The sequence below is a fragment of the Gavia stellata genome, chromosome Z (genome assembly GCF_030936135.1).
Source record: "Gavia stellata isolate bGavSte3 chromosome Z, bGavSte3.hap2, whole genome shotgun sequence".
NCBI lineage: Eukaryota > Metazoa > Chordata > Aves > Gaviiformes > Gaviidae > Gavia > Gavia stellata.
In genome coordinates this window covers 27,403,437-27,411,035 of record NC_082637.1, presented here as the reverse complement: position 1 = coordinate 27,411,035, position 7,599 = coordinate 27,403,437, and positions in this window count along the sequence as shown.

Genomic DNA, 7,599 nt, shown 5'->3' with positions numbered 1-7,599 from the left:
CCCAATTGCCCTGTGAGTGAATGGTCGCTGTCACTATTTACTTTTCCAGCAGTATGGGGGACTCGGATAGATGGAGAACACGATCAGCCTTTAAAAGAACAATTTGATGGAAGAGAGAGAAAGCATAACCCAGAGACCTGATTTAAGGGGCCACCGTTTAGTTACAGGAGAATTAAGCAGAGAAAGCAAACAGCATAGTCCACAGTCTTGGAGGTGTGAGATGGATGATGAGAGAAGGTAGTAGTTTGAAAGCCAGTTATTGCTGAGGAAAAGGGTTTTTTGGAATGGAAGATCAAGGTGTATCCCCGTAGGCAGGTGGGGGAAAAGGGCAAAAACTGTAAGAGATAAACAACCTAAAGAGAGAAGAAGAAAAAGATACAAGGGAAGGGAGAAGTAATGGGATTAATTTGGAAGTTGGAAGGGAAACTGAGGCAGGATAGTTTCTGCAAAAGCACATCTCTTTTTTAATTAAAATTAACTGGTACTGTCATACGTCTAAGGCAGCGTGATTTTTTCCTGGAGTTTATTTCCTTCTTTAGCTGAAGTTGTGGTATTCATTATTATCTGAAATTACCCACTATGGAAAAATAATCACTCTCATACAATGCACTGAGAAACCCATTATGTCATTTTAAAGGTCAGATTTTAAAATGGATTTGAACTTGGTTTATTGATATGAGCCTGGAAACATTGCACACAGTGATTTCCGACTGCAAATAAAGAATATTTTACCTACCTGACTCGTGGGTGAAAATGGTCTGGGTCAGCAAACAAGTTGCCAATAGCTGTATATTGTTGCAAATGGTCTTGCACTCTAGATGGAGAATGAAAAAGCCTTTTTTTCACATTTGGAGTTTGTTACATTTTCTAGAAGGTGTTTTCCAGAAGTCGGAACCATCCCTCTAACCTGCGATTTAATGCGCTCCTTCGGTTACCAGAAATGAGTTGGGGAGGAGTTGTAGCTTCCGTAGCCTTTGTTGTTACATCGGAAACCTTCGCTCAACTGAGTAGTGGCTTTACCTTTGCCTGCGACTTCTATAACCTTTCCAACCTAAGGGGTTTGTGAGCACACTGGTCCACCTGCCACTCCTAAAGGAGGACATGCAACTGCTGTAACCAGAGCAGCCGATAGAGCCCAGGGTGCTCTGCCATCTTCCCGAGAAGGAAGCAGTTGTACACCTCTACTACACAGCCATGTAGAGCACATACAGCAGCTCAGCACAATGGCAAAGAAGGAAGCAGGGAAGGTAGGAGCTGGCTGCCACCACTCCAGCAATTCATCCACACCCCTCTGGAGCCTGCAGGCTGGATGAGCTGCAGGCTGCAACCAGCCTGGGAGCCCTTGGCTTGGCGCGATAGTTACAGGTATCACGTTGCCACTTCATGAGTAAAACTGTTGGTATGCAGCCATTCATTGATCCGCACCCCCCAGGTTTATGAATTTCAGGCTGCCTTCAGGACGGAGGGACCAAGGTTCTGTGTGTGGGGTGACTGCGTCGCTTTGTTGCTGTACTTCCATCATTGTGCCTTGAACCCACCGCAGCCTTTTATACTCTCATTTGCCCTGTGCGAAAGACTTCTCTGCCCTTTGTACAAATATAATTTTAACACCCCTGCTACCACAGCTGGGAAGAGAGACAGCTGTAGTGAAGACTCTTGGATGCTTCCTGGAGGGTAACACAAGTCATCTTCATGGCCTGTGGAAATGAGCAGATTGAGGCTGTTGTGCCTCAGACAGGGCTGTGCAGGTCAGAGAAAAATGTGTAGTTCTGCTACCATGAGCCTTCAGGAACTGGTATGTTTTATTACAAATTTATTTTTTTTAAGTGTTGCTGCTTTTCTATTCCTGCTCTGGAAATTGTTTTTCTCCAAGCCTTCCATAACTACAGCTGACTTTGTAGACATCATGAGACAAGCGTAGGTATTATAACAAGGGATATAGCACTTTATTGTGACACAAAGTAGAATGGTTCAGTTATTTTTTTTCTGTCAACTGCTGGATCTAGCAGATCTTCACTACAAGGTTTTCTAAAATTAAATTGCTTTAGTCATTCCTAGAGTAATGTAATGTTACTCTTTCTTGTATATGCTTACACTAATTCATCCATGTGTATAATAGAAGTCAAAAGGACCAAGAAGAGGGTTGAACTTTCTAAACTGATACTGTTTGTAAATAGCCATGCCTTGCAGATCTGAATACCAATGTTTTGGTGTAATGGCTGTGGGTCAGCAAAAAAAAGGACTCTTCTGCTGCGTCTGTCTCCTTAGTTGTTTAGGAGTGATTGTGTTTGTGCAGGTTCATTGCATTATTGCAAAGAGAACAAAAAATGAGATTATTTCTATACAATGAGCTGGGTAGTGGTTTCTCAGAGCTATAACACTGCAGAGGTTTCAAGTGCGCCTCTTAAAATATTTGTATTCTAGCAGGTGCAGAAGCACCCATTTGTAAACGTCATATTAACACGTGTTTTGCACAGGCATATTGTCTTTTGTCGCGTAACGCCAATGAGCTTTATAAACGTTAATGACTTGTGTGAAGTTTGTGTTCGTCATAACTGCCCTGGCATGAGCTCTGTGCCTGTCCATCCATGCATGGGTGTTGCACAAATACGCAGTCTGTGATGTAATCATCATCTTTAACAAAGAATTGCTTACAACATGTTCCTGCTGTGGAGTGCTCTAAAATAGTGGAATTCATGTTGTGTGTTTGAAGCATTACCCTTAGTTTACAGGCACAAAATGATTCATGTTGCTTCCTTCTTTTGTGCCCTGGCCAAGTAACAGGATTCTGCCAAGTATTGTAGCTCTTGAAAGCTGTGCTCATGTTTTTCCAGGAGGGAAGATATCTTCAGTAAGTACACAGCCTGCTAAAACGAGTAGAAGAGGAATTTCCCTGCGATGGCTAAGATGAATACTCCTAATACTATTTTATAGCAAAATTTATGTCAATGGATACTCAACAGCAAATCCCCAATGCTATTAGTTAGCTTCTGTTTGTGGGAGACAGTAAAAAGGATAGAGAACTTTGCTTGAGCTAGAGAGGATTTTTATTTCACACTGCTTTTAATACGAGTTTGCTCTGCAATGCCTTATTTTTTGAAGACACAGCAGTACAAGCCAGGAATTACTGCGTTCCTTAAAACTGTTTTTCAATTAGAGAATGCTTCCTTCGTCTGGTTTTATTAGTGGCACAGTTTATTCCAGAGTCAGGAGAGCACCATATCATCCACCAAAGCCTTGTGTTGCTTAACGAGGCAACACAAGAGAACAAGACAATGTCTTCATGTGAACTCCACTGACAAAAGGACCTGCCCTTAGGTGTCCTAAATATACTCAAGGGAGAGAAAATCCCATCTGAAATATGTGGTGAGGTGTATGTTCCATGTTCTAGATACAAATGGCTCAGTGCTGCTTAATTCTGCTAGACTCCTCCTTGAGTTGAGTGTTTCAGTATCTTTAGCTCTTCTTCACAGCGTGGCATAGCGTTCTCTTCCGATTTGTGCTAAGTCTAGAGAGAAGTGATATCCCTCATGAGTGTTTGCTTTGTGTGATGTTTGTGGCTTTGTGGCTTGTTTACAAATTTTCCTGTGCTATTTTTATACTATTTTATAGTTCATTACTTTTTCTTTACTTCGTAAGAACATAAGAGTCCAATCAGACTATCAGTTGAGGACACATTTAACAATAAATTGATTGTCTACCAACCAAATGAACCACTCCAAGGCGAGAGAAGACGCTACTGTACATATCAACTGATGCAATTTATAGCATCAGCTGGTATATACTTACAATATTATGGCATTGACTGTATATGAAGATTACACTGTAAAAGATTAACTAGGGCAAATTAAATAATTGATACACTGTGAAGCCTATAGATAGCAACAGGATTAATGAAGGATCCTGCAGCCTTTTACTCATGCTAGCAGTCCCAGCAAAGTCAAAGGCTATCAGGACTATCTGAAGCCTGCTGGACACTCTTCGAACTGAGACCTCTCACTCTCAAGTGACCAGTGACCATGTCATGCTATTCCCTTGTTTCTGCAGGCCAGGCTCAAGAAGTGGGACTGGGAGTGACTCAACTCTTTTGTGCCTTTTTTTTTGTCAAAAAGTCCAATGGAAATGTATGGCAGCCTGGGACAGAATTAGCCTTTCATTTCCCCTGAAGGCTTTTGAGACAGCATCAAGCAGGGGAAGAGTTTGGAAATACAATGTGTATCCAGGAACCAGGCACCTAAAATGGAGCATAAAGCCCACAGCTTTATTGGCTTTATCTTCCATATAAAATGGCAGTGAATTGTTCAGGAATGCAAATGTATTTCTATTGTTATTATTATTTATTATCATTATTACTGTTAGTATTAATGAATGACAGTTCCTTCTCTGAATAATAGTTCATTCTTAGCCAGTGACAAAAGCAATGCTTTTTTGAGTACACATCACATGACAAAGCTCCGTCACGCAGTGTCCTATTCACCCAGCTGTGCTCTGCCAGAGGGTATTGTTAGATATCTATTTGCCTCAGCTTCTAACGTCAACCTTTAATGATTTTTTTTCTGTTTGTCCTTGTGTTGACCTGAAAACCTGAGGAGAGATTAAACCCAAGCTAGTATATAAGGACTGGGTTAAAAAAAATAACGAAACTGTATTCTGTGCTCCAGTTTGGCTTGCAGTCTGGCAAATCATGGCCTTTTCAGGATTAATATTCTAAGCTACACATAGGTTATGTATGTTCAGAGATAAAAATTGTTTGTTCATATTAAGCACAGCTACTTTTAGATGATTTCTTATCTATTGAGATCTAGCAGCATTTTCAATGCTGGCCGAATATAAATGAAAAAGAAGAAAACTTCTTGTCTAAGTGGCAAAGACATCCTACTCCTGCCTACTGTGAGATCAGAGGAGGAAATTCTGATGGCAGAGAAATGAGTGAGGATGCCATTCAAGGCACTGGGTCTGTCTGCAAGGCCAGGAATGTTTTATCAAGTGCTTTGCTAATGCCAAACAAACAGTCAAGTGCCAACTCAATCTACTCTGGAGTCTGGCCCAGCCCAGGAGGACCAAGCTGTGGTCATTGCAGTTGGGGCTGAAAGGAGGGCAATCACGCCTCAGCCTGACCACCAGCAGGTACCCAGAGCCTGTCTCTTCATAAACTACATGTGGATGTAGTAGAAGCTACAGCCAGACTGCAGCCAGCTAAGGAGGCAGAAATGGATGATGGACTTTGCTGTACCTAGACCTACTGGTCTGCTGCTGGAGTTTGTCGTTTGCTTCCATAGACTGGGGAATTCACCCAACAAAAGCAGTATCCTGGGTCTTATCTGTGACACGTCTTGGATACCTCTTTCAAAATTCCCGGAATCCATGGAGTGGGCATTTCGCTTGCACAAGAAACATGAACTCTGTTTCTGTCATGGTATGATTCAAGCACAGGTGATGTACTCAGGGAAGTCCACTCAGGGGGATACGCAAACACCCACTTCCTTACTATTTGCATGATTGCAATACTGTCTCAGGAATGGGCTCCTCACAAAAAGGTTTGTGGATGGGAGGAATTTTAATGGCAGATTTACGCACAGAAAAGAAAATCGCTAAGGCCAAATGTTCAGAACTTAACTGGCTGTGTGCAAGGAAGAGCAAAGTGAACAGCATAGGAAAGAAATGAGGGGCTTCCAGAGTGATAAAAAAGTTGAAGATCACCTCCTTGATACTAACAGAAGAAAGTCCCAAGGAATTAGCATGAAAATGCAACCTGAAGGAGAGTTGAAGTCCATATATATTACCCACTAGGAGGCATAATGTTTGCATGCTAGAATTTAAAGATGTTACTAAAAGGTGTTCAAGGAACATGTGGACGAGGCATTGTGGGACATGGTTTAATGGGCATGGTGGTGTTAGTTGATGGTTGGACTTGATGATCTTACAGGTCTTTTCCAACCTCAGTGATTCTGTGATTCTGTGATACTCAGAACGCTGGAGTGTACTTACAATGTTCTCAGAACACAGCAGAAGCAAATTAAGACTGATGAAATAGATTAATAAAAAAAGGAATAAAAAAGCTATAAAGTTCAAATGAAGGGCCTAATTCCATCCCTATTAAAATATAAACAGCCACATTCCCATTAAGTTCAGTGGGAGTAGTATGCTGAGCCTGAAGCGGGGTCCTTAGTGCATGCTAAAATCTAGATACATGCAAAATGTACTAAAAAAAGCAGACAATTTACTTTTTATTTTACTTCTACATCTAAAAGAAAAGTAGGCAGAATAATCCCCTACATTTGGGCTGTTTCCCCAGAAACAAAGACCAAGTTAGTCTTTATCTTCTGAAGTGCTGCAGTTAGTGCCAGCAGCCCGGTCCCAAGTCCCACATGGATAAAAAGTGAGTGGGTCTGTGTCTGTGCTCTTTGCTTTGCTGACAGCACGGTCACTGCAGGATGTCACCCTCCTTTTGGAGTGCAGGCAAAATGCCATTTGTTTGCCACATACAGAGTGTGGTGGTTAGCGATGGGACTGAGCCTTCCATGTTTCCCATGTCAGCTTCTCAGTGCTTGCAAAGAATTGACGCTCTGGCTGGTCTCAGCATTCCTCTAGAGAGTCTTCAAAAGCCGCACCAGCTCTAAGGGGACGGTGCAAGGAGAAATGCAGGGAAAGGCCTGTGTGGAAACTGCAAAAAGTCTGTGTGGCTGTATCCAGAACAGCACTGTGGGCACTTCTGAGCTCGTGTCCAGACGAGCACCTTGCCCTGGTCGTGATGCTGTGTCTGGGTGAGATCCTTCCTCCTTCTCCTGGGTCATTATTGGGAAGGCAGCCTGGCTACAGCAAATGGCAGGAGTAAAAGGCATTCTTTGATTAGTCCTTAATTTGTCCACCTGAGGAGAGCAAGGTCCCAGGGCAGGCTGTGATGCTTGCTTGTCCGACAATCCTTCGAAATAATCGGGCAAAGCTGATTCTGAGGTTTGCAGTTAAAGGCTGGTTGACACCTGGCACTTGTGGAGAGATGCTGAAGAGGAAAGGTTATACCTCATTTCAGTATGTGCGCTGTCTAGGGTTTCTGGGGAGCTCAAGGAGGATTGTGTTTGCTGACTGTGTGTCTCCTCCCCTAGAAGTAGGGCAGCACTTCACAGTCCCTACCCTCAATCTGACATAACTTGCTGACCCACGCTGGTTCTGCTTCTCCTCTCTAGAACTGATTTTCTGCACAGGTTCAGTGCTTTGGGTTTATTTTGTGTTGTGGTCTGGGGTTTTGTGGGTTTTTGGCTTGGCAGCTGCTGTGACTTGACCACTACTTGTCCCACAGCTCCCGGTCATCTTTCATGTTGCTCTACTTTTGTGACATGCACGTGCTGTCCACTGTCTTCTATGCAAGCCTTTGACTTTTTTGGGTAGGGACTGCTTTTAGTTGTGTTTGCTGAGTATCTTGTACAGCTCCCTTGTTGAGGCCTTGGGTACCACTGCAGGGCAATGACGGTATTGGCAATATTAATGAACTCCCAAGAAACAGCAATGCTCCAAAAGGAAGAACAGCAATAATCTGTGCTTAAAGCATGAAGGAGAGAGCAACAAAGTGAGGGAGTCAAGTCCAGTCAAGCCCAAAGATGT